This window comes from Megascapheus bottae, chromosome 7 (genome assembly GCF_031878675.1).
Source record: "Megascapheus bottae isolate mThoBot1 chromosome 7, mThoBot2.hap1, whole genome shotgun sequence".
Lineage (NCBI taxonomy): Eukaryota > Metazoa > Chordata > Mammalia > Rodentia > Geomyidae > Megascapheus > Megascapheus bottae.
Window position 1 is genome coordinate 56,009,940 of NC_143515.1, and position 25,781 is coordinate 56,035,720.

The following is a 25,781-nucleotide window of genomic DNA, read 5'->3' on the forward strand; positions in this document are numbered from 1 at the left end:
TGGGCTCAGGGCTGGAAAATATCAGAACTGTGCAAATACTTTGGATGTTTCTCTTTATTAGTGATAAAATATTGGACGTCAGTGTGCGCCATTTCATGCCCTGCCTCTGACAGTTGGAGCAGTAATTGTGATGAATAGGGGTCCCGGGGCAGGGCTGCAGGCGTTTAAGAATGCTCTGTGGATTGAAAATATTAGGATTGATTAAAGGTCAAATACTTTATAAATTTATCAGGGCTGGATACATTCTCCCAAGGTGGGGGCTATTCTTCTAGGCATTTTGGAACAAACTCAATATGGATGAATTCTCTTCTTCCTCCTCCGCCACATTTCACCTACAAAGCTGACTACACTTGCCCCTCAGTGCCCCAGGGTCATTGGTTCTAGGAGTCCCTTGGGGGTACCAAAAACTACAGATGTTCAAGCCCCTTATATCAAATATGTAACGTTTCTGTTTAACCTATACTATCCTCTTCTATGTTTAAATCATCTCTAGGTCACTGAAGTACCCCAAACCAGGTGCATATATATATGACTAGCTCTTGTACTATATCATGTAGGGAATAAGAGCAAGAAAAAAAATTGCATATGTTCACTATAGATGCAATTATTATTTTTCAGACATTTTGGACTCATAGTTGGTTGAATCTATGTATCAGGAACCTGCAGCTAGACTCAGATTGGAAATGACTAGACTAGCTATTATTTGCAAATTGTGCTAGAAGATAGGTTCAGCCCAGACATCTATGGGCAGGACTCTGCCCGGACATCTCACTGGAAAGCAAAGAGACACTTTTCTGGGATGGAATCAGTGGGAATGGAATCAGCCTAGCTCCCAGGGTTGCTGTGCCATAGAGCCTCCAGGGACTGGAATTGCTGACATATTAGAATCCCACAAGACAGAAACTAGGGTGTCCACTGAGTCTGTTCTTCCCAAGAAGTGTCTTGATTCTCATGGGAACTTTGTATGTGGTTAGCTACAAAGAGGCTCAGAGTAAAACTCAGTGGCAGATCTCAAAGTGAAGTCCATTTATTGAACAAATATGTATGCAAATGGAGCTTTACTGGGATGCTGGGGATGAGGCAAGGAACAAAATAGTTGGAAAGTGCCAGTGGGCTTACAGTGAAGAGAAAAGAAATTACACATTGCATAGGCATTGAGTGGCTACAAGCGCTAAAGAGAAAAATAAGGCAGAAGAGAAAAGGGAGAGGGAGAGGCAGCAGGAAGGAGTGGATGTTTGGAGATGGCCAAGGAAGGACTCCAGCCAAACCTGGGGGAGGTGAGGAGGTAAGCCTGTAGATACTGGAGGGGAGAGGCTTTCTTTGTCAAGTTGTTTAATTATACCAGCATCTGAGTATTTTAGGATTGGCCTCCCACATTCTTTTTGGAATTAGGTGTGACAGAAATAAAAATGCTTGTAGAAAATGAGTGATATAGAATAGAATTTGTGTAGAGAAAGAGATTGCCCAAAGATTAGACTAACAGTTCACTTAAGTATCTATCTTTTGAGTCTGAGAAATTGTACTTCTAGCAAGTTCCCTGCCAATGCTGCAGCTCTGTAGTTATTCCAGGTGCCATCTTTTGACAACCACTGTCCTGAAGCAGCAGTGCCTGCTCTGGTCAGGACCACAGTCTCCGGGTTGGTGGAAGGATGGATAAGTTAGTGGGTGGAAGTTGTAACTGACACTCCTCTTCCTGTACCAGCATCCTGGGTAAGTAAAGGCAAAGAAAGAAGGAGCTATTAGAAGTAGAGCACTGGGGTCCAGGCAGGTAGGGACTGGCTCAACATTTGAGAACTAGAAGGCAGAGAGTGGGAAGGGGGAGACATGCTCCTCCTTTCCTCTTGCAGCTCTTGGGAAAGGAGGAATGATTCAAGGGCACTTGCCTCATGAGGTACACCACATAGCACCCTATGAATCTCACCAGAGGAGGATTCTTTTGTCAAACACTGAGTTAAACAGATCTCTTTATGGCAAGGCTTCTCGAGGCCTTTCATATACAAATATTTACTTAAGAATCTCCTTTGAGGAACATCTAGGAATCAGTGTTTCTTAAACATGTTTTGGAGCACAGAGTCTCCTTTACTTGGTCGTGGAGAATTCTATGTACCACATGCCATGGGATGTGCTCTGTGAAACAGTATGCTTAGGGCTAAGTGATTTCCTCCAAACCACACCAATGGGTGAAGTGAAACCCTCACACAGGCAAGAATTTGGAATATTCAGCAGATATGCAAGTGGTCTTTTGTTCTCTTTCCTATTTATTTATTTAAATTGTCGGGGTAATGTATAGAGGGGTTGCAGTTACATTCACCAGGTAGTAGGGTGTATTACTTCTCACACATTGATACCCCTTAGTCCCCATTTTCCCTCCTCCACTCCCCTCCTATTATTTTTTTTCCCCCAAGCCTGGGACAAAAACTCAGTATCTGCCGCTTTTGCTCCTTGGCTGGAGCTCTACCAATGGAGCTACACCTTCAACCCCATCTCTTGAGGGCTGTTCAGTGGGGAGGGAAGGGCAGCAGACCTGCCAGGGTTCAATATCCAAGGTCTCCTCAGTCTCTGAGCTGCCCACTGCATTCCCAAGCCTTCTGTATCTGACCTGGGCAGGACTGGAAAGCCCATCACTCCCGGGGCTGAGTGTTGCTCAGACACACTCCCATCACATCCAATATGTAGAACCGTGTCCTGTATTGGCAGTACTAACAGAATTGGTCCTGCAGAGCATAGTTCCTGCCTACAAGGGAGGCCTGCAGAGCTGGGAAGGGGAGGAGCCTGAGGCCAGCTGTGCCTGGAGAACAGCAGTCCTGATATTTACGACTATGATGGTCCTTCTCTAGTGGACCTGCTTTGGAACATAAATAAACTTAATAGGCTTCAAATAATTGTGACAACTGAGTTTAAACCCTAGACTGTGGTCCAGGGCAATGGATGTCTCTCTCCTCAGAAAGCATGGCATAGTCCACCTGAGTCCACAAAGCTGATACACAGTGTTCAGCACAGCAGCATACCATGGATATGGTGGGTCTTTATCCAGAGGGATGAGAAGGGAGGCCTTGGGAGTGAACCACAGCATAAAAAAAAAAAAAAAGCAAGAGTCTGTTTTTGCAGAATGTCCCAGGCTGAGATGTAATATTTACCTTGTCCATTCCTCTAGCAGAACAGCACAGATTTCTGATCTTGCTCTTTCCTGGTGAAGAAGGACCAGTTCATCCCTCTCTTCCTTCCCAGCCATGCCCCAGATCTGGTGCTGACACACAGAGGATTATAACTTAGTTTCAAGATATTTACAACACCTTTTCTGTATTAACACATCACGTCCTCATGTAGGAAAGAAAGACTCCGACTTCTACAAAACAGGTTAGGAAAAGGGCCATACGAGAGAGAGAGAGAGAGAGAGAGAGAGAGAGAGAGAGAGAGAGAGAGAGAGAGAGAGAGAGAGAGAGAGAGAGAGAAAGGGGGGGAGAGAGGGAGAAGGAAGGAGGGAGGGAGAGATCACAGATAAGATTAGTTTCTGCTGAGCAGAAATGGGACTTTCCAGGGGGGAGAGAGGGCTAAACAAAGGCACAGAGAGGAGGGAGGAGAGGAATGTGGCCAGTGGGTTGAGTGAGAGAGCAAGCAAGAAAAAACACATTGGAACCAGAGTTTGGAATCTTTCCTTTTCTACTAAGGGATTTGGATTTTTATCAAATAGGCACTAGGGAATTGCATTTTTATTTTAATGTGCTAAAGTAATACATGCAAAGGATAAAATCTTCAAACGATACATTTCCCGCTTCCAGTTCCCTTTTGGGAAGCATCTATCAGTTTCTTGTGCATTCTTTCAGAGATAGTCCATGTCTTTGCAAACATATAGTTGAATATATTTCCCTAATGCCGTTTCCACACAACTATTAGCCTGATATATATATATATATAATCTCCTATGTTACTCATTATGCTTCATCACAGACAGAGGTTTTTGAGTGGAGTTCATTGTGTTCCATGATATATATTTAATAACTCTATTGATGGACATTTGGCTTTTCAGTCTTTTGTTACTTCAAAACACTAAATGAAATGAATGTTCTTGTAAATGATTTTATGCACGTATCTAAATTTGTAGACATGAAATCACTTCCGTCAAAGGGTATTGGATGTTGGATGCTGGAAGGCTTCACATGGAAAAATTCAATGAAAAAAATAGTGAGACCAGACTTCATGTTAGGTAGGCTCTTTAGGAGGCAATGCATGTTAGGTTGGAGAGGAGAAGACACAAGATATGATCAGGGCTGGCAAAGAGCACTGCTGGAGGAAGTATAATGAAAGGCAAGAGGGGGGAAAACGCGGTCATTGAGTAGTTGTATCAGCATGGGAAAGGAGAAACCAAAGACCACTCAGAGCTCCAGGGCCCCACAATGGTGATGGGCTGACCTTGAGATAGGATTCATAATTTAAGTCAGATTCTTTAAATATAAGAATGTGTTTATATGGCTAGGAAACCAGAGAGCAAAAAAACCAATATGTGCCTAAGGGTCTACAGAGCAAGAAGTAGGATAGAGACTAAAAAGAGGGTGGGGTAGGGCTGTCGCTAAGTGGTATGGATTCCATTCCCAGCATTGAAAAAAGAAAAAAAAAAGTTCGTAGCACTAATGACTCATGCCTATAATCCTAGCCACCTAGGAGATCAAGATATGATGATGGCAGTTTGAAGCTAGCCCAGGCAGCAAAGTCTGTGAGTTTCCTATTTTCAATTAGCCATAAAAATAAAACTGGAAGTGGAGGTATGGTTCAAGTAGCAGAGCACTAGCCTTGAGCAAAAAGCTAAGGGATAGTGTCCTTGCCCTGAGTTTAATCCCCAGTATTTGCATGTACATTCGCACACACTCACAGAGATATGCTTGAGTCTTCCTTAAGTTCCCTGATTAGGACTGGTTACAGATGAAGAAGAGGTTAAGAGCACAGGCTTGGAGTCCTTGCTTTGGAAATCATTTTTGAGTTGTGTTAGTCAGCTCAGCTTTCCACTGAAAACTGCCATGACCACATATCAGTGGTTTAACACAATATAAGATAATGTCCAACATCTCATCATCCAATGAGGATTGACAAAGAAGGGCTCTGCTCAAAGCAGTCACTGAAGATACTGTATCTTCTATACTAAGGCTGTCTTTTTCTTGGTCTTTAGAATCATCTCCATTTAGTCATTGAATTAGAAAAGAATTGTGGATGGGCAGAATCAGTGGCGCAGAGGTGTCAATTATGTGTATGGATTCCATCTACTTTTTGTTGATTGGAAGTAAATCTCATGGCTACTTCTTTTTTTTTTTTTTTTTTTTTTGCCGGTCCTGGGCTTGAGCTCAGGGCTTGAGCACTGTCCTTGGACTTTCTCAAGGCTAGAGCTCTACCACTTGAGCCTCAGCACCACTTCTGGCTTTTTTCTATGTATGTGGTACCATGGAATCGAACCCGGGTCTTCGTGCATGCTAGGCAAGCACTTTAACCACTAGGCCAAACTCCAGGCCCTCATGGCTACTTCTTTAACTGCAAACCAACCTGAGAAATGTCATATCTATGTACCCAGAGGGAAAAGGGAAATATCCAATGAACAGCTGGAAGACTTCTGCCTCCAGAATTTACCTCCAAAGGCAAATTATTTAACATCTCAGAGGCTCAGTTTTGACATTCATAAAATGGGAACAATGGTAGAATTCCCCCACAGGTTGGATTCTTGGGGAGATCAAATAGGATTATTATGCCATCTGCTTAGCCTGGCATCTGTAGATGAATATCCCCATAATTAATATTTATGTATGTTCCTGGTATTGTTCTTTGCTTGGGACCCTAAGAGGCCAATTATGGCAGCTTTCCCTGTCTTTCTCTGCCCACCCTAGGTCTATCCAGACAGAGAAAAGCTCCATCTGTTTATGGCTGACCTGGACCATTTTGGCCCCAAAGTAGATTTATATTCTTGAAATAAATCATTTGGTTTGGCTGACTCCACAGATGAAATTCATGAGATTATTTCCAAATCTCACTATGCCTGGTCCATGTAGATCCAACCTCTGCCAGACAGCTCTTCTTGTAGCATATGCAGGCTGCAGAATGATTTCTGTTCATTCTTTCATGTTATTCCCACACTTCAGAAGTCTGGAGGGAAGCTGAATGTTTGCTGTTCTGGGATCATTTGAAGCCGGGCATGCAAAGAGTTCCGAGTCACTTTCAAGTCTGCCCGTAGGAAATCTTTCTTGGCAAGCAGACAACTAGAATTAGTTATTAAAGGCATGTCAAATGAATAAAGACACCTCTGTGAGGAAAACCGCAAGAGCAGTTACTTTTTCTAATACGAATAGGAGGCTAATATCAAATCACCTTTAATTTTCCACTCTTTCTTTGCTGTTGCGATGGGAGGTCAAATCTAATAATATAGATACAAAAGAAACCCATTTCTGTTTTCATCTCTTGCAATACATATACCACTGCAGATGTGTGTCTTAAAACCAGGGCCTGGAATTTACACAAGTACCTGCATACTGACAAGGCTGTTTCCTCTAGGCATGTTCTATTGGATGCCAAGCCAGAGTTGTCCTCCTGAGGGGGTGAGTAGTTGATCCATAAAACACAATATAGCATGGTCTTATTGATAACCCACACAGCTCACATAGCCCAGGCTGCAACATTTGCTCAAAGGCAAAGATGACCAGGAAATTCCCAGCCGCTCTGTTCCATAAGATCCAGGGAGAAAAGTGGCATAAAGGCAACTGAAAAACCTGCTTTCCAGATGTGAATCATTGAAAGCCCAGAGAATTCTCTTGTCCATGTGGCTTGTATTGAGGGGAGCACTCTATACATTTGGAAGCAGGGGAATTGTGTCTTAGACTTGTGTGTATTGTTGGGGTTCAAACCCTAGTGCTGCCGCCATATTTTGTTGTTACAGTGGTCATTGTGCTAGATTTTTCTGGTCTCAACCTCCCCATCTATCAAATGGGAATAATACCTTCTCATATAGTGGTGATGAGGATTAAATAAGCTACCATGTTCTCTGCTCCCCCCACCCCCGTATTTGTGTGTGATGCTGGGAATTGAACCCAGCATTATGTTAGGTAAGTGCTTTATCATTGAGCTATATCCCAGGCCTAAATGAACCAATTCTTAGAAAGACACGATTTCCAACCTAAGGTTCTACCTGTATGGCCTCATCTAGACCTAATGACCTCTCAACAGCTGTCTTCTAGTATAATCGCATGAGGGTGAGAGTTGCAACGTGAGTTTTGGAGGGATACAAACAAGCAGTATATAGCATCATTTAACTAGCCAAGCTTACTCCAAGGTTCTAGAATTAAACCTCTCAGGTGAGGGCCTTGGGAGGGATTTCTTCTGTTATACTGAGTATCTCAAGGTTTTGGTATCCCTTTCTTTTTTTCTGTCCTATATTTTAATTTCTTTTCCATTTCTTCTCTCTTTTCTTTTGTTTTGGTGTCTTTGAAACAAGGTCTTGCTATGTAGATCAGGCAGACCTTAGACTCAAGATTCTCTTGCTTCAGTCTCTAGGGATAACAGATGAGAACTGTCATATTTGACTAGTGGTGCTTTCTTCTTCAATTAACCTTTAAAGTCAGAAGGGTCATCTTTCAGCATTTACCTTAGCATCTATGGATGGGTTAGCTGGGTGGTTCCCTGGCCCTGGTCCTTATCTTTCAGCAATCTCTGATTGATTTGAGAATCTCTGATTCTTGAGGTCAGAACTTGCTTCCCCTGTCCCTTACTACAGTCACAAAAATAGATATTCATGGGAGCTTATATCCACACCACATGGTTGCTCTGCAATTTCCAGGTTTGTTTTGACTGTGTTGATGTACCATGTTGCTTCCACTGATTGGCATAAGCCAAAGAATGGGCATAAGATCTAGCATATTCTCTGGGAACAATGAACCCAATGAGATCGGATAATCAAGAGAACTTTGAACTCTCTTTCCTGTCCTCTCTCCATATTTTATAGCTTTAAATGTAACCACTGTTCAACGAACTGACGACTCCATTACATTGTGATCTAAATTATGTGCCTCATTTCCTTGATCAGGCTGCAAATTATATAAGGAAAAGTGGCTTTGTTTCTATGTCTCTCCTTCCTCCTTTGCTGGTTTGTTTTTCAAAACCAAAGATCAATTCTGAGGTGGCTAATTTATTGGCATAAACCCACAATGAAGATGGAAGTAGGGAGACTTCCCTCAGTTGCTAGAATACGGCCATCTGTTTGAATGTTTGCTTTTGTGAATCAAAGCAAACAGTCAGTTGGATTCTCCCTCCTACCTCCCATCCCCAACTACTTCTTATTCTCTAGAAGCATAGCCTCAGGCCTTTGACAGTGGATGGACATCCTGTATATACATGAGTGTGCATGTGTGTGTACAGAATGCCTGTGAACAGGAAATAGCAGAAGTGCTGGAAGGCCCACTCTGTGCTATAATCTGTTTATTGCTTGTAACAGTCTAAGGTGGGCAGTGATACTGCTGATATTACCTTTGAAGAGACTGGGGTTCAGGAAGGTGAGTGAATTTGTTCAAGCTCCAGTACAAGATAGGAAGACCTGTGACTCTAGCTTGGTCTGTCTGGCTTGGAAGGCTGAGGTCTTTTCACGTTGAGAAAAGAAATGGGAAGAGAGAAAGAAAACATCCAGGGACAGGACCTAAGGGAAATTCTGGAAAAATACATAACAAAGTCTGAGCCATGTGCTAACTTGGTACCCCTAACTTTTGGTATCCCCAAGTCTGCTCATGTGCTTTTTCATCTCCCATGCCATTCCTTTTCTCCCCTTTACTAAAAGCCTCACCTGTTTGTTCCCAAGTGGGAGCTAAGTCTCTTTCATGTGGAACTGGCCTTCTTGGTGCTAGTGGGAAGGTCAGGACTCAGCTTAGGGGTCACTGCCTAGCCAGGGGGCAAGTCCATTAGTCTGGCCTAAGCTGTCACTTGTGGGAGGAGGCCAGGGCCCAGGGGTAAAGAAAAGCCAATTTACTTCCAGTAGCTGTGTCCTGGAGCACCTTGTACCCCATGTATCTGCTCATTCCCAACACCTTCTCCTACCACATAGCAATGTGCATTCTCTTTCCCCAGACACTGGGTGCCGCAGGAGTCATCCAGATGTGGATGTGCCAACGCAGCTTTCATGTGCAAAAGAGAGGACCCCATAGGAGGGGAGCCCCCTTCCTCCCTCACATGTTGTCACTCAGGAAGAGCAGCTCTGTCTGTGTCCCTGGGCTTGCACCCCATGGAAAACCTCTTGGGCTTGAGCATTCCTGAGCGAAGAGCCAAGCCAGGGTAAGCCTGTGCATATGAGGCCTCAATTTCAGATTAGATTCACAAATTTAATTTCCTATTCCTTAATTTAATTCTGCATTTTAGTTTTGTTTTTATTATTTACATGGGTTCCCTTTAATGATTCCAAATTGCTGCTGCCCTCTAGCAGTATTTTGTCTTAGGTTAACTTCTTGAAAACCGATCAGCGTTGGAAGTTTATTCCGCACTGGGTTTAGTTATTTTCTGAAACGAAACACAATTAAATTAGAATAATGAACATGCTCTTTAGAGGATTAATTCATAATAAGGAGGCCATGTGCTACAGCTCACAGAAGAAAGGCCACGAGCATCGAAAGCCTTTTTTTTTTCTGCCTAAATATGAAAAGTACATTCTGCAGAGCAGAACAAATCAGCTAATGACATCCAGAGTGCGAGCCAGCCCCAGAGCGGCACGGAGCTGGCATCTTGAGTTAGCAAAATCCCCGCCTACATTGCTGCCTACCTTCAGAGAGAGAGAGAGAGAGCTGGCAGGGGGCAAGTTGCTGGGTTCCTTTCTCCCCAGCTTGGCTGTCAGAGGCACTGTGGGTGTCCTAAACTCTATTCTGCAAAGCTCCAAACTCCACAAGTCCATGGCTTCATTAGCTTTGTTCTCAGAACCTCCTAGATCTCATTCATTCATTCATGTATGCAAACAGTCAAGGAGAGATTTTTCTCAGCCCCTGTTCCATACCTGGCATTCAGAATATCCTCAGGTTATAGAAGAAAAGGAAACAGACCCAGATTCCTATTCTGTAGTAGGTCACAGCAGACTGAGACTGACAAAACCAGCAGAAACAAGAAGTAAATTATATAGTATGTTAGGGGGTGATGAGTGTGAAAGAATGGGCATGGGGAGGGTTGAGCTGATGCATGTGGCCATGTGGTTTGCAAATTTAAATAGGATGGGGGCAGGGCAAGCGCCTGGGGGGAGGTGTCAGTGGAGGAAAGACTTGAAAGTGAGGAAACAGCCACTTCTCAAGAGTCACAGGAGCTTGGTGTTCTAGAGGGAAGGACAGCCGCAAAAACTCCAGGCAGGCATGTGGCTGGCTTGGTTAGGAAGAACAAGGCTGGCAGGGCTGAAAGGCAGAAGTGAGTGGGGGATTAAAGGGACTAGCATTTGGGGATCTGTTCTGATGAATGGGAAGTCATGGTAAGGTAGCCTGGCTTATATGAAAGGACCTCTGACTGCTGACCAAGTGGACTTCAGAGGATGAGGCAAGAGAGGAAAGGTAGAAGCTGGGTAACTTGTCCAAAGGCCCATAGTTTAGGCTCTAAAACTGCAGTCTGTCTTCCCTATACTGTGTCCTCTGAATCCACTGTGCTGAGCTCAGGCTTCAGGGCTTAGAATCTCTCCCATTGTCCCTTACCTCGTAGAAACACCAGATTAATAGCTTTCAGATAGTCAGAGCTCATACACAGTGAGTGTCCCTTTATGGCCCCGAGAGCCCGCTGAAGTCCTTCCCATCCCTTCCCGCTGATCCCTGACCAAAAGTCTGGATTTTTTTTTTTAACATGGAAGGGACCTTGCAGGCAGAGGACAGCTCTGCACTGACCCTCTGGTTGGCTCAGGCTACTCAGAGGAAAGCCATCATAGACAGGTAGCCCAGGAGGTGCATCAGAAGGCTTCTGCCATGCAGCTGCCACCCCCCCCCAACAACAACAACAAAAACCAAGAAGCAACAAAACAACAACAACAACAACAAAAAAAAACAGGGACAGATCAAAGGAGGAACAGACCAACATCTGTGGCAACCAAAGCAAGCAAGAGGTACAAACTGAATGAATAAGTAAGCAGATAAATGATTGATAGGTGGGATGAGGGGGGATGAATGATTAATGAATAAATGAATGATTGATGAATAAATGAATGTACAGGCTGGAGGCATCTCCTTCTCTCAGTTTTTTAAGTATATTCTTTCCTGGGAACTGAGGAATAATGAGCTTCCCAGGGCTTTCGCCTGTGAATTCCCTGCTGGAATAGGGAAGCAAGCGTGTGCAGAGGTTAGGGCTGGGGCTGTAATGGAAGGATGGAAGGAGGAGGAGCAACTGAAACTAGGATGGAAGGTTCCTGGTGCAACTCCTAGGTTCTTTTATATTGGTCATATGGCTTAAACTCAGGGCCCGGATGCTGTCCCTGAGCTTTTTTGCTGGTGTTCTACCAATTGAGTTACACATTCACTTCTGGGTTTTTGGTGGTTTATTGGAGATGAGAGTCTTATGGACTTCCTTGTTTGGGCTGGTTTAGAAATTCAATTCTTAGATCTCAACTTCCTGAGTAGCTAGGATTGCACCATTCTCAGAAGTCCCCACTTCCAGAAGCTTGTCTCCCAGAATGGTCTAATCCTGATCCTCTTGGAAGGAAAGTGCCTTAGAGATAGGGGGAAGGTTTGAGGAAGCAAATATCTAGGAGTCTCTAGGGCTCACAGCGCCCTCTGAATTTTAGAGCAGGATCTCACCCAAAATCTAACTCAGAAGAGTACATTTGACTTGCTTCTTAGAACTTGAGATCATCACTACCAAACTGGGTCCCATTTGTTGTGATTTTTTTTACTAAGGGCTAGAATGTTAGACTAAGAGCTCTGCATTCTTCATGTCTTTTCCTTCTTTCATCAACCCCCTGGATGTAAGAATTTTTATTTTTTATTGTCAGGTAATGTATAGAGGGGTTATAGTTACATTCGCCAGGTAGTAGGTGCATTACTTCTCACACATTGATACCTCTTTGCATGTTTTTTTGTCCCCATTTCATCTTGCTTTCCCCGCTTCCCTTCCCTATTTCAAATGAACAAATAAACATATATACAATATACCAGGTAACAAAGTCAGAAACAGTAACAATAGGAGATTAACCAAGGGGCAAAAAAAAAGAGAAGAGAAATAACATAGTACATTAAGAACAACAATCACACAAGATAAAGAAAGCGCTTTTCTCCATATCCTAGAGATCCTTTCATTTAGTCTCATCCTATATGACCCTATGTACCTAGGTTTTGAGCTATTATAATCCTCTGATAGGAGAGTCCTAGATGTGTCAGGATGTAAAGATTTTTATCCTTATTTTAGTAATGGAAACTAAGACACAGTGATGCTAAGAGATTTGCAGCTAAGTTATAGAATTGAACCCAGATAGACAGCCATATGGCTTAGAAATCATTTCTCTTGGAGGCTTCTTCTAATAACCCACTCCATCAGGCACCCCTCTAACATACTAGTTTTTAATCTTTTGGAGACTGCAGAGTTGGAACAAATGATAGATCCTCTTCCTAAGGCATTTTCAATTCCCTGGGTAATTTCAGAGTTCCTGGGCCTTCCTGAACCCTGTTGTGGGCATTTCATTTCACTATTTACAGTGACTGTTTTCCTTTTGTATAAGGAAACCCTCAGAGCCCCCAAATTCTGGTGGGAAATGGAATCAGCCAGGACTAGTTAATCAATGAAAGCTCATGACCTGCTTCTTCCATAATTGCATTCCTGCCTTTTCATCCTAACAGCCTGCACTTAGGGTAATTGCATTCCAATAAGGCTCCCAGGTCTGGGGGCCTCTGGGGCTACCCAGGAACCTCTTGGCATGCCATCTGCTTCCACAGGGGTTCTGCAGACCAAGACAGCCTTTTAAAAATCCTTCTCTGTTGTCTTTGCTAGAAGTGAGACAAAGGACCCTGTAACAGATCCTGTCCCAAACTCTACTATCTTAACTAGTCACATCAGCCCTGGAGCCAAGGGGGATTCTTCCTTTCTGGGATGTCTATTTGAAGTCCAAACAGCAGCAGCACCTGCTCTTCCACATGGATGACCCCTGGAAATATCTGGTTTTGGAGAAGAGTGACAGCTACAGGGCCCATCTGGGCAGAACCAGCTCTAGGCCAGAGAAAGGTTTGGAGCTCCAAGCTTTTGTTATTATGCTACCTCAAAGGCTCCTGGTTTTATTTATTCCAAAAATCGGCTGGAACCTCCCCCAAATGAAACAAAACAAGAACCCAAAAAACAAACCCAGCCCCACAGTGCAAGAAAGTAGGGAATCCTCACCAAGAAATAGATCTCCCCAAGACACAGACGTTTCTCAAGTACAGAATCTTACAGAAGTATAACTTTCTCTGAAGGAAGTTTGTGCCCTTTCTAGGTCCAGCAAAGTCCACGCAGTTAATAGATAAAGTGCAGGGTTCATGGTACTTTGAGTTTCACTGTTTCCTAAATAGAGATGGCTCCCCTGCACACCCCCACCCAAGGAATGAAGTATAAAAGGGAGAGGTCTGGTGTTTGTTATATGACTTACAGATGCCCCTTCCCCCACCATGGCCCCAGACAAGAAGTTTCTTTCCTGGAAGGAAAAGTTTTCTCTGAAACTCTTTAGCCTCTTAGGACTGAGTCCTAAAATGCCCTTCCCTTCTACAGAGTCCTTTTGCTCTGCTTCCTGAGGTTCCTTCAGCCTTACAGAGTTTCTTGCTCAGAGGATGAAAAGGTTCCAGCGGCAAGAAGAAGAGTAAGGCCTGTGGTACAATGTGTAACGTTTTTGGGTGGCTGGTTTCCTTCAACATGAACAGCCTTATGCTGCTCTGTGGTTTAATACCAAGATCATTGATTTCCAGGCAGGCATTTGAGTCCTGACTCTGCCAATAACAAACTGTGTGGGTGCTCTTGGACAAGCCACTGCACCACTCTGATCACAGTTTTCTCTAGTGGGAAGTAAAGAGATTTATTCTGTTAAGATTAAAAATGATGCATGGGGGTGGGTGGGTGGGGTTCATGCCTGTATTTTAGCTACTCAGGAGGCTGAGATCTGAGGATTGAGGCTTGAAGCCAGCTCTGAGACCCTTATCTCTAAATAGCAAAAATCCAGAGGTAGAGCTGTGGCTCAAGTGGTAGAGCACCAGCTTTGAAAAGCTAAGGGATATACCATGTAGGCCCTGAGTTCAGTATACACACACACACACTCTGATTCCATTTGTGATTTCCATTCTATCTTGCCCTGTAGGAAAGCACTAAACAGTAAAGCACTTGGCAGACACTGGGAGATTGTTTTCTGTTAGTGTTCTTGAGCTCTGCTGGCTCCATCCGGTCTACCCTCTCCTCCACCTACAGTGGCCAGCCTGCTCTCTGCAGCTTAGGGCTTCCCTACTAAAGACTTTTCTCACTAACAGGTTTAGCGTCCCTCATTGGACTCTTAATGACCAGACCTGAGGCTGCCCACTGGAAGCTCCATCTCTGTCTTTGCCTTTTGTCTTTAGGGCTCCCATCAGGGTCACTTTTGTGTTCTCTAAATCAGGGCTTTGGGAAGACTTGTGGAATTAATGTCCTATGATGATAACCAGGCCTTTGAAGAGATCCTCAATGTTGTGGTATGTCTTGCATGGTAAGGAATTATTTATTTTAAATGGAATCTTGAGGGTGGTGGGTGGTAGTAGGTAGATGGAAGGAGGTCAGAGGCAATTAGGAAGTAAACTAAATAGCTTGTTTGGATGGGGGTTTTAGGTGCAAAGTTACTTTGCATAATAATGACAGTTTAATCTGAGTTCCATACTACTGAAAAAAGATTTATTTACACTTAATTACTGTGTCTAGGAAGGATTTCTCCTCTGTGCATACAGGCTCCAAGGTAAGTGGGGCTTCCTGGGTCTTTGAGCTTTAGCCATGCTTGCCATTGCTGAGGACAGATTGCTCGTCTTCTGTCCCTGTAGGAGGCTGGAACACATACCAGGGAATACCTGGGGTCTCAGGATTGACTCAACAGAGTTAGATCTGGCTTGGTGGTGGCCCTTTCCACTCTGATTCGGCAGGTCAACCGAAAATGGTGGTGGGTTGGACTACTGAGATTGGGCCTGGGAAGCTTTCTATTAGAACCCTCATATACAAAAACAAGTTTAATATTGACCTGGCAGGCTTTGGAGGCCTGCAACCCTGGACCAGGCATAGGAGTGGGGGTTCAGTGAGACTGGGAAGGTCTGGCCTGAAGGTGGAAGGGTTTCGTCTTAGTGTTGCTCAAGATTTATTGAGGAAGGACAACATTCAGTAACCTGTTAGGATAAAGAGACAGGAAGGGTCTAGAAAGTGTGCGGGGGGGGGGGGGGAGGGGAGGGGAGGGGGGAGGCTAGGCAGAGCTCTGATGTATGCAGAGAGAAGGTGAAAGAAGAGGAGGTTAAGTTAGAGACTAGAGCACACTGCGGTAGGGAAGGAAGGGGTTAAACAGTTTGGGAATTCCTGTTTCCAATCACTTGTCAGCTAGTTTTGCTCTTAGTCTTATCAGCAGGGCTAGAGCCCAGAGGGGAGAGGCTCTGAGAGCTTTTCTTTTCCAAGCTCTCCCCACATCCTAAGCTCTCAACATTCTCATTACCTTCTAAGGCTCCGGGCTCATGCCTGGTGTGGGGGGGGGGAAGTGGGAGAGGAACTGGGAACCCAAACACATTTAATGGAGTAGAGTGTGAGTTACTAAATACAACCCTGGGGTGGTGGTGAGGCTGTAGAATGTCAGCAGTAAACCTTCAGAGGGAAAGTGCCCTTCTTCTTCCCAGTCTTCCTTTTCATTTGACTTGCCTTTCTTCTAATTTGCCCTCACTGTTCCCCCAAACCCTTCAATGTCTTCACCTTTTCACTGGTTATCCTTTTACAATGGATATCTTTGTATGGATTTACCTTGGTAGATGTACCCGACACCAACCTTATTGTTACTATTTAGTTATTGCGGGTACTGGGCTTTGAATTCAGGGCTTCACATTTGTGAGGTAGGTGCTACACCACTGAGCCATACTTCAAGTCCCCCCTCCCTCCTTTCTTTGTTGGTAGGGTCTTGCTTTGTGCTGCTGAGATGGGTACCTGGACTAAGGTCCTTTTATTTCTTGCTTCCTAATTTACCTGGGATAACAGGAGTGCCCCACAACACCTAGCTTCATTCCTTACCATGGCTCTTTTCTGCCCAGGCTGGCTGAGAACTGTGATCCTTTCAATCTTAGCCTTCTTTGTAGTTAGAACCATAGCCTTGTGCCATGACACCCAGTTAAGAGTTGAGAAGGGGTTTTTCATGTATGTGTGGGCTAAACTGACCTCAAATCACGATTTTTTTTTCTTTTGGTATCAGCCTTCTAAGTAGCTAGGATTATAGGTGTGAGCCACTGGCTTGTGCTAATCATTCAGAGGCTGTGGTTCTCAGTTCTGTCAGTTCACACAATTACTAAGCTACCAAGTTTCAGCCACCAGGGAAGGTGATACGCCTCCTTTCTATATCTCCATTCAAGTTACGGGTTTAAAAGATATTGCCTAGAACAGGCTTAGGGAAGAGCCATCAGCTCTTCCTAAATAGACTGTGCAATAGAACGTGGCATCAATCCACGATCAGTAACCTTTGGGTGTGGTTATGAGTGGCTACGGATTCATACTGTGTTTCTTTAATTACACTCTGTGAAGGTATCCAAAAGCTGTCCTTAGGAAAGAGAATGAAGCACCTTTCTGAAATTCAACATATTCACATTGGCCCTTTTATTTCTCTTTGATTTGCTTTTCCAGTAACCTTGCTAAAGAGGGAGTGACGTTCATGTGGTATTTTGCAGTAGACAAGAGATAATTTATGAAGGCAAATGTAAACAGCAGAACTATAATTTTGTAAAGAGTAAGCATTACCTGCAAGGAAGGACAGAGGTATGTTTCAGACATTCCAGGGAGCTGACTTGCTAAAAGAGAGGGAAGAAGTGAGGACTTAAAGTGGACTCGAGTTAATGAAAAGTAGAGAATGAAGCTACAGTTTATAGAAGAGGTATGATGATTGTGAGGAGCCTGTGACGGCAAGATTAGGAGCCACAGCCCCACTTCCCGTGTTCTGTTTTCTAGAGGTTAGTTAATTGGAGATAAGAGTCTCAGGTCCTTTTGTGCCCTGCTGGCTTGGAACCTTGATTCTCAGATCTCAGCATTCTGAGTAACTGGGATTACAGTTGTGAGCCATCCAGCCCAGCTGAGAACTAAGATTTTTGTCTGGCAAATGAGCCACACATTCTGTTTTTCCAGGTCTAGAATCTAAACAGTTGTGGACACCTCAGACTGTCTGATGCCCCAGGGCCCTGCTGAATCCCTCTCCTCAAGAATCCCTCTCCAAACTGTCCACCTGGCAAACATCTGTTCCCCCTTCCAGTTTCATTGCTAGTTTTACATGCACTAACAAATCTTCTCCATGTCCTCCTTGCCTCTAGGTCCACACTTTTCAGGTAGAACTCCCTGGGTTTTTTTTTTTTTTTTCATTGAGAACTTCTACTGCCCGTACAGACACTTGCTTTTGTGCCCAAATAATTTTTATTTTATAGAATTCTGATAGACTTTATCACTGATTTTTGCCTCCTACTTTAACCTTTCCAAATCCAAGTTTTCACATCTGTAAATGTGGGAAAATAACACATATGCAAGGATTCAACCGGAAATGAACATAAAGCACTATATTCATTATCTATTGCCACATAACAAATTACTCCCAAACTTAATGGCTTAATCTAACAACAAACATTATCTCCTAGTCTCTGTGGCTCAGGCACAGTAGCTTAGTAGGGCGGTTCAGGGTGTTATGGGGTCAAGAGAAGGGGATTCCACATTCCTCTAGGTGGGGATTCCACGTCCCACCAGAGTCCACCACACAGAGACAGTCTCATATAAAAAGGTGAATTTATTGGGGAAGTAGATGGAGAACTGACCGGCCAGGGACACAGTGCAGACTTAGGAGCTGACACTGTGACCCCGAGCAGCTCTCACGCTGGGTTTTTAAGGGCAAAACCCATGCGGTCGAACCTGGCCACACAGGTGGCCAATGGGATAGTTACATACACAGAGAGACCAGTCAGCTCCGGCCACATGCAGGCGGCCAACAGCCCAGTGTTTGAATTTACTTATCACCTTAGTTGGAGTTGGTGTGCAAATTGGGCAGGTCTCCACACAAAGCAGGCCCACCCCCACCCAAGCGGATATCCCTCCTCATGGGGGGTGGGGAGAAGGTCAAGGCTGCCCCTCCCTAGAAGGGCAAAGGTGGCTGGGCTGTACTATTGCTGATCTTCCACAATGGGGCGAGGAACTCTTAGGCATCTTAGGATGGCGGATGGCGCCAGGCCTGCCTTCCCCTTAACAGTCCTTGCTCCCCTTAACAAGGGGGATGCAAATAAGAGGTTTACAGGAGCTGTAGAATCATCTTCTTGTCTTCCTTCTGGGGTACTAAAGTTTGCAATCAGGGTCCTGAGCTTGCTAGGCAGGCATTCTACTACCAGAGCCACACCCACAGCCCTTTTTGCTATACTTTTTCAAATAGGGTCTTGATTTCCTGACTCCCTCCCCTCTAACCAATCAGGTTAGATCATGATCCTCCTATTTATATTTACCACAGAGCTGAGATGACGGGCACAATCTTCCACATCTAGCATTTTATTGGTCGAGATGGGGGTCTTTGCCAATATTTTGCCAGTGCTGGTTTGGAACCATAATTCTCCCAAGCCCTACCTTTTGAGTGGCTAGGATTATAGGTGTGAGCCACCAGGTCCTGCTGGCAGGCTCTACTTCAAAAGTGTCTCAGACTCTTGGCTGTAGGGAGGAGGTTTCAGTCCCTCCCCACGGTGTCCTCCCCCAGAGAGGGCTTCTTGCCTGTCTTTAACACATGGCAGCTGGCTTTCACTAGAGTGAGAGAGAGGTGGAAGCTGCATTGTCATTCATGTCCTAACCTCAGAAGTTACACACCCTCATTCCCACAAATCCTATTAGTTACACTTGTCAGCCCTAATCAGTGCAGAAGGATTGTACAGGAGCACATGAATACCAGGAGGTAAGGCTCAGTGCAGTCTGGCTACCACAAGTACTTAGCTCAGTGCTTACCAAAAGCCCATCTTAGAGACTAAGAAAGGACTAGCTGCTATTCTGACTAGTTTATAACATCAGTATTTCCATGGATCCCTTGAGGGCACAGATTCTATCTACCTTTGGTCTATTTGTACCCCAGTGGCCTAGACTATCATGTAGGCTTGAAGAGAATTAGTTTGGTGTCAGGCTCATAGTTAGCAGAGATTTTTTTTGAGGGGGGGGCAGGTCCTGGGGCAAAACCATGGGCTTAGGCACTATACCTGGGCTCCTTTTGCTCAAGGCTAGCACTCTACCACTTGATCCACAGCGCTCCTTCCAGCTTTTTCTGTGATTGATTGGACATGAGTCTGACAAACTTTCCTGCCTGAGCTGATTTTAAACTGTGGTCCTCAGATTTCAGCCTCCGGAGTAGGTAGGATTACAGGTGTGAACCACCAGGGCCTGGTGGGAGATAATGCCTACCTAGATGTTAAGCAGGGCTCTGTAACTTAGTTGTATATCTGGAATTCCCCACTGCTAGAGAATCAAGATCTGAAGGTTTCTCCTATTTTGTTATTAGAGTGAGTGCCAAGGATGCTTGATAACAAAACAGCAGGCAGGGAAAACTCTTACAATTTTTTTTTTCCTCTGGATGCCTTGATTTTCAGTTTGGTAAGGTAGTGGTCTCTCTGCCATTATCTAAAGAGTGATCTCACTGCTGTTAAATCCCAGGGCTAACACACACATAGAATGCCCTTGATATTTTTGCTTGTACTCGAATTCCTATCTTGATGACTCCCTGTCCCTTCTACCAGGTACAATTTCCCTTTTGAGGAGACTCGGATGTACATTTTCTTAGAGTTCATTCAAAGGTGCACAGAGATTCATGTCATACAGCCCTCCAAGCAGGACAGGGTCTGGGTCTGTGAGGTAACTGATATTCTGGGCAATATTGAGTTTCCAGACATCTAGTTCAAGCTGGAAACTTTGCCCCACCTCATGGGCTTGAAAATTCACCCATCATCCCTTTCCCACAAACACAGCCTTCTGTCCTTACTGGTGTTGTGCTGTTTGCCCTGCTTTCCAAAAGGAAACCAGTCTTTTGAGGCTGTCTCCAGGAGCTACAGAAACAAAGGCTACAGAGGGGCAGGTGTCCTCTCAGAGTTCCCATGTAGATCACATTCCCACTTGTAAGGGGTTCCATGTCTCCCACAATTCCTTAAATCTCAAATAAGTGGCTTTATAGTATCTCTGTCTGTCTGTCTCTGTCTCTGTCTGTGTCTGTGTCTGTGTCTCTGTCTGTCTTTGTCTCTGTGTGTGTATGTGTGTGTGTGTGTGTGTGTGTGTGTGTGTGTGTGTGTGTGTTTCTGTCACTGTCTCTGTCTCTCTCTCTCTCTCTCTCTGTCTCTCTCTCTGGTTGTGAAGCTTGAACTCAGGGCCTGGGCACTGTCTCTGAGCTTTTTTTGCTCAAGGCTAGTGCTCTGCCACTTTGATTCACAGCACCACTTCTGTTTTTCTGATGGTTATTGGAGATGAAACTCACAGAGACTTTTCCTGCCCTGGCTGGATTTGAACTGCAATCCCCAGATCTCAGCCTCTGAGTAGCTAGGATTATAGGTGTGAACCACTGGCTCTTTCTCTCCTGCCCCCTCCTGCTTTTTCCCCTTTCTTTCTTCTGTTTTTTTTTTTTGTTTGTTTGTTTGTTTTTGTTTTTTAAGCTAAGATGAATAGGAAATAAAGAAGGAAAGAATTTTTCTCTTCTTTGTGAATACAATCATGTGTTTGTTTGTTTTGCCAGCTCTAGGGCTTGAACTTAGGGCCTGGGCATTGTTCCTGAGCTTCTTTTGCTCAAGGCTAGCACTCTACCACTTGGCCTTTTCTGTTTATGTGGTACTGAGGAATTGAACCCAGGGCTTCATGTATGGTAGGCAAGCACTCTATCACTAAGCCACATACCCAGCCTGCACAATTTTTAAAACTTTAAATGGTTATTATAAAGGTGATGTACAGAGTCGTTACTGTTTCATTGAATACAATTATATATAAACATATATAAAATCTTTAACTAGTATTCAAGGTTCCAATTCAACATGTCAGTTTGTAAGTATAATACATCTTGATCAGTGTCAATCCTTTCATAATTTTCTCTCAGAAAAGCCTTTCTCCATTGGTGTGGTTGTAGAGAACAGTATTTCTTTATCCCCAGCCAATAAAAAATTAAGACATGCAGATTATGGATGGTCATGAATTACAAGAAGCAGACAATTTTTAATTGAGCCTACACCAAGTTTATCACTTGGGACTCACAAAGGAAAATAAAAATGATTATTGATCAACTTAAAAAATATAGCATAATTAAAATTAGATGCTAGGAGTTCACACCTGTAATTTTAGCATTGAGGTTCAAAGCTAGTGGAACAGAACATTTACGAGATTCTTATCTCTGATTAACCAACAGAAAGGTTGGAAGTGGAGTTGTGACTTAAGTGGTAGAAAATCTTAAGCAAAATATTAGGTTACATACCTGAGTTCAAGCCCCAGTACCTGTGTGTCTGGTGTACACACAGCCTTTTCAAATCATTGAGTGCTTTGTAAGCACCACAGTCCATGGTTATAGCAGATATATGTTTCGAATCATATTTTAATCTTTATTTCTTGGCACACACACATAGACACACACACACACATATGATTTATTTTCTTCAAGTCAACCACTTTTATTCTCAGTCACAGGTGTCAAGAAACAGGAATGGAGCATGGGTCAGCAATGTTTAAAAAAGCAGAAAAGCTAAGAGTTCAGGTTTGTACTATTACTCTATTTAAATGTGGGAACAGGATGCCCCCACATCAGGCAAGCAGCTGCATATCTCAGCTGCTGCTCTGCAGACACAGCCCTGCAGGCAGCAGGAGCATCAGCTCTTCTTGCAGCAGGTGTATTTGCACTCTTTGCACTTGAAGGCACCAGCACAGATAGAGGTTGTTCAGTGGTGCAGGAGCAGTTGGGGGTCCAGGTTGAGGGCAGTGGTGGGGATGCAGAGACAGATATGTGGATCTTGGATCAGAGGAGGTGTGGATCATATATTTATTTGGAAAACACATCTTGCAGAGGTCTTACTAGTCTGCATGGGCACAATTATTTCCCCCATTTTACAAATGAGGAGCTGGAGGCCCAAAGAGGTTAGCAATGGGACAAGAACTGGAACTTGGAAGTTCTGTAAATGACTGCAGAATGTTGCCCCTTTAATAAGTACATGAGTAACCAATGAACAGGACAGAAAGTGAAATGTACACCAAGGGTGACCGGAACAAGCTGCTGTAGAAATAAATCACTGCTTCTGGTGGAGGAAGGGCAGGCTCCCTGAAGGATGGCACTTGAATTGGGTCTTAAAATGTGGATGAGCTGGGTGCTATGGCTCATGCCTGTAATCCTAGATACTCAGGAGGCTGGGATCTGAGGATCAAGGTTCAAAGCCACCCGGGACACAAAGGACCTGAGACTCTTACCTCCAATTAACCTCTAGAAAATGGGAAGTGGGGCTTGGCTGAAGAGTAGGGCCATAGCCTTGACCTGAAGAGCTCAGGGACAGTGCCCAGTTCAAGCCCCATGACCCACAAAAAAAAAATGTGGATGAGATTTCCATAAATGATCACAAGGGAGAGGACAGAGGGATGCCATGAAACAGCACCCTGAATGAAAACTGAAATGTCTATTTGGAAACCTTAACAATTTCAGTTTGCTGAAATGGGTGGCAAAGGAGCCCTGCTCCTGACACTACGAGGTACCCAGTGTCTGACCCAGCAGGCCCACGGAGTCAACTCCTGCCAATGCCAAAGCTTCTAGACTTGGACCACATGGAGAAGAGGGTCTTTGCCTTCCTGCTCAGGTGTGTGGACTTGACTTGGCACAGATGGATTTTTAAGCAGGGGGAAAAGTGTTAGAAAGCTGATGTGGTGATAGTAGATGGTCATAGTAGAGTAAAATGCCCTGCAGCAAACTGGATTGGGTTTCTTCAGTTCCTCATTTGTAACCCTCAGGGTTCAAAATCCTAATTTAGCCAGGAAAAGAGAAATCAGAGACAAGGAACAGATAATTTGGCCCTACGCCTGCAATGATCACTTATGCACCAGAGATGTCTAGAAACTGCTCTTTCCCCTTCCTGCAGCATTGGACACAGGAACATAGGACCTTCTTCTCCTAAGTGAGAGGAGATGAGATGTAGGCTTGCCTTTGGAGTCAACTCGTGGGCTTGTCTACATCAGAGCTGGGCTTGGTCACCCAGCATCCTCTGGATCACTTTTCCGCCTCGGCAGAAGTGTTCAGAGAATGAAAAATGCTGCTAATATCAGTTTGGGGGTGGGGTGGGGGAAACAACCCAACAGCAACCACAAGCAGGAAATTAAATATATGGCTTAAAAGAAAGTTCCCCACTGCCTTCTGGCTTTTGTACGTCTCCCCAACTGAGATCTCTCCTTCAGCCTAGGGGCCTTCTGTCCTACCTTCTCTTTCTCTGGTTGTCCTAATGACTCTTCCCTCCAGGTCTGCCCTGCTCTTCTCTCCTGTCCTTCTGATCCTACAGGGTCTCTAGCCTGGTCCTTCTTTTCTGCTGGCTGGGCTCTTCCCTGTGGCTTAAGCCTTCTTCTTCTAGTCTTTAGGCCTCCATTTTTTCCACAGCTCCAAGGAAGCATCTGTCTGTCTCTTTTTCATTTCTCATCAGGGAACCCTAAATGCTGAATGGGCCCTTTAGAGCCAGCCCTGGAGGGGACTTAGCTGGGGCAGTAGGGGGTGGGGTGCTGGGGACCTGGCAAGGCCATACAGAAGCCCATTCATTGATAGGCAGCCCCCAACACACAGCTTGGTCCAGCCTCCATGGCTTTGGGCAGAGAGAGGCATCCCTTGAGGCAGTGGCCAACATCTCAACCACCATGAATGACCTCAGTGTCTGCAGCTGGTGGGGGACTTTGCCCTGCAGCCTTCAAGTCCTGTGGGCCCATCTGCCCCACTATTGGTGCAAATATATTTGTCCTGAAAATAATTTGTCAGCACATCTCCATCAGTGGTGCTGATTTCATTAATTGGAAGAATTAGTTCTTTGTGGCCAATGGAAGAATATGAAGCCAAAACACACGAAACGCTTTTCCCTAGTGACCCAGAGACCCTTGGACGAACTCCTGGGTGCCATGAAAATGGATCATTTTCCAGAAAGAATGCCATTGGTTGTTTGTTTAACATCAGTCCCCATCCCTTTCCCTCCCCCAAAGACCTTTGAATTGCTCTCACATCTGGCTGCTTTTTCTTCCTTCATGTTTTTTTGTACAGAGTCAGGGCAGGGAGGAAACTTCATCAGTGTGAAAACATCCAGCAGCAAAGTGTAAATTAAATGCACTGAGAGGCCAGCAGAGGGGAAATCTTACCTTCTGGGGCAGAAAGTACGCGGACTGTGTCTTTGTTCCATGGGGGTAGACCTAGTTCAGTCCCCTGCATCTGCCACTAGGAGCCGTGTAATCTCAGGCAAGACTTTAACCCCATCTGAACCTCAGTTTCCTCACTGGTAAAATGAATTGATGCATACAAACTCAAGGGGCTGTGGGAGGATTAATGAATGTAACGTATATGGCCCATAGTAGACCCTTGGCTGATGGATGCTACATTATAGTGGTTGGGATCAAGACCAGAATAGATTCCCAATTATTCTCACACCTGAGATCTCCCATTCAGGGAGGCAGATGGGTAAATTGATGTCCAAAGCAAGGAGACAGATGGACAAGAAAGGATGATCAAGGAGATTGGATGGAATGACAGCCCAGTGGGGTGATAGGCAGATGGAACATCTCTTGGGATAGGCAGATTTATGTTAACCCAACAAGATATAGAGCTGGTTGTCCTGTGGGAGGGACAGATGGATGAGGGTCCAATGGGGGAAGACAGATAGATGACAGGCTAAGGTGGAAGACAGATGGACGACAATGTTTGGTGGGGAGGGAGACAGGGGTGGGCAACACTATATAGGGCAGAACAGATGGACAGAATGCTGCTGATGGCCCGGCTTCCTGTTTAGTTTTTAGGCCTGGACATCTCAAATTCATAAGCACCTCAGGGGCTCTGTGGGTGAGAAGACAGAGAAGAGGAGGGAAGAGAGGGAGAGGAAGAAAGAGATTGAGAGGGAAAGGGAGATACTACATGCCTAAGAAGACATTAAGTACTAGGGTCAGTCTGGCCTCTGTCCACACCCTCCCTCCCACCCCCATCAATCCTCCCTGGGTGGCCCCAAAGATAAAGGATGGAGGAGGAGGAGGAAGAAGAAGAGGAGGAGGCAGTGGAGGAGGAGGAGGAAAAGGAGGAGATTGAGGAGAAAGCTGCTAGTTGAACGAGGGGAAATAAAAAAAAAAACTGGCTAAAAGTTTTATTTATTTAAAATAAAGGTTCAGTTATGCTTGACTGTAAACACGCAGGCCCGGCATCCCTCCCTGCCTGGCTCTTCTATGGCAGAGGGCTTAGACCACACAGCAAGCTAGGGGCAGGAGGCTAAGGAAGGCCAGCATAGGTGTGGGGAGGGGGAGAGACTTGGGTGCCCCAGTCTCTATAGGCCACACTGCAATTCTGACCAGCCCACAGCTCCACTGGTCCCTGGCTCCTAGCCCTTTGTACATACCCGCAAATCAGCTTCAGCCATACATAAAGCACACAT